Raw genomic sequence first — 2,540 nt, forward strand, 5'->3', positions numbered from 1 at the left:
CTTAACATTTGGTATCAGAGTTATACCAATGTTGAGAGTTTGAATCCCGGAGGGGGTGACCTAGTGCCAGATATGGTTAGAGTGACAAAAGTGGGCCACGTCGCTAGAGTGAGGCCATCGTGGATGTTGGCTCGTAACGGTGGGAGTATTGTTGTGGTCCTAAGGTTAAGTGATTGGTTTTCTATTACCTACCAGATCGGTTTTTTGGGTAGTATTGACTAGGTACTTAATATTTGGTATCAGAGTTATACCATTGTCGTGAGTTCGAATCCCGGTTGGGGTGACCTAGAGCCAAACATGGTTAGAGTGACAAAAGAGGGCCACGTCGCTAGAGTGAGGTCACCGTGGACGTCGGATTGTAATGGTGGGAGTATTGTTGTGGTCCTGGGGTTAAGTGTTTGGCTTTTCGCTACCTACTAGCTCGGTCTTTTGGGTAGTATTGTCTAGGTAATTAACATTTGGTATCAAAGCTATACCACTATTACGAGTTCGAATCCTGGAGGGGGCAACCTAGAGCCAAACGTGGTTAGAGCGACAAAAGTGGGCCATGTCGCTAAAGTGAGGTCGTCGTGGACATCGGCTCACAATGGTGGGAGTATTGTTGTGGTCTTGGGGTTATGTGTTTGGCTTTTGGCTATCTACGAGATCGGTCTTTTGGATAGTATTGGCTAGGTACTTAAAAACACCCTTCCACTTAAAGTAATCTTGAGTATCATCCCAGGAGGTAAGAAGATTGGATGGATCAATGAGCTTGCTTCTGAACTTGGTATGTGCCTCTCTCTCCACATCGAAGCAACCCACTTGTGAGAACTGATCCCCTTTCATAATATACCCAACAAACGAATTCACAATTGAAGTCGCCTCCAAGTATTAGACACTAACTCCCTTCCCCTTTAGCCGAATGCAACTACATGTAGTTGACAAAACAATCTAGTGGCAAAATAAATAAAAAAGCCTGTAAATCCCTTTCTCTTCTCTCTCTCATGCTTTACTTCTTTAATTCAGGACGCATTGAATTCATTAAATAGGTGTCCAAATGGTAAGCGAGAGATTTGCATTTTTTGTATTTTTTGTTTATTTCATGACGATGATGATAAGAAAAAATTTGGCAACTATTAGACTTCGTCATAGAAAGACTGTGTATCTCGATTTTGCTTTACGAGACTTTATGGCCTAATGTTCTAAAGTTCTAATGGCCGTAAAGATTTTAAGGCCATAAAATCTGATTTGGCTATTAGAACTTTAGACTTTATGGCCTTTTAGTCTAGAAACGTAAATGTGGAGCAAATCGAAATCGATTTTAATAAGGATAGATGTGGGTCGCCTCGAAAATCTAATATGTATAGATTAACACAAAATCCAATTGATGCTATTGATATATGGGAGATTTACACCCCATGAAACTCTCATATTTTTAAATAAAAAAAATTTTAAAAGCCACATTATTTCTACCGTATCCATATAAAAAACTTTAAATAACCTAATTAGATTAAGAGAACATTTAAGATACACCTGTTTTGACTAGGATAAATATATAGATGATTGTTTGAAGTTTAGAAATATTTTATAAAAATTACGAACAACTTTGGTTCAGGAAACGATACTATGGACCGTTCTTCCTACCATCGGACACAAACGTGTGATAAGATATAGCTTTTAGTCTTGCGTTGCTCATCGGATAACTCCACTCCCTTCTGCTCTTGAGATTTCTCGCGGAGCGAGTTTGAACTCCTATGGTTTCTTGGGTGGTGAATCTGATAGGCCCACCTTTTTTCCAAGCCTCCCATTGTTTCTTTTCTTGCTTGAAATAATTGCGACAAACATGCATTTGAACCGTCCTCATGAACACTCTGTTTAAGTGTTTTTCATTGGAAATCAGAGCAGTTTTCAGTCCATTCATCTTCTGTTTTCTATCATAAGAAAGAATAGGTCATATTATGTGTTTTTATGATAGCATCAAACCGAACCGGTTCACGAATAACTAGAGCTTGGCTTGGAGCCAGCTCGGTTCTATTCGAATAAATCCCATCTCGGATCGAATTCGAGATCAGTTTTTTATTTGTTTAAGTAAACGAGCCGAACTTGAATAAGCGGTGATTCTATTCGTGAGCTCATGAAAACAATAGAGAGCTTCTTGGTTTCATTGTAACCCTAGCTTCTCTCTATTGAAGACAATAAATTTCCAATATCATATATATGAGATGTATCTAAGACTAGTTTTCATAGTCACCAATCCACAGATTCTATGCCTCTCTCCAATATTTTTTGGACTAGAGCCAATCTTGGTTCCTCGTTCAGGGCCATTGAGATCTCTGCTTCATCAACCAAGTAGATGTCAAATTGTTTTTTATTCAAAAATCAGAATTATCTAGGTGTCAATTGTAAGCCTTCAAGAACTTATGTTTGTAAATTTTAATATATTTTTTAATATATAATTACATAATATTTTGATTGTATTTATTTTTAAATGCAATTTTCCACAAAAGATTCAACAAATTCGAGGAAATGATATAATTTTACTCCAATATTAGTTTTTAATG

Source organism: Aristolochia californica, unplaced genomic scaffold, assembly GCF_029961685.1.
Source record: "Aristolochia californica isolate CCGP_79_NKW_82.1479 unplaced genomic scaffold, dmAriCali1.0.hap1 SCAF_8, whole genome shotgun sequence".
In the NCBI taxonomy this organism is placed as follows: Eukaryota; Viridiplantae; Streptophyta; class Magnoliopsida; order Piperales; family Aristolochiaceae; genus Aristolochia; species Aristolochia californica.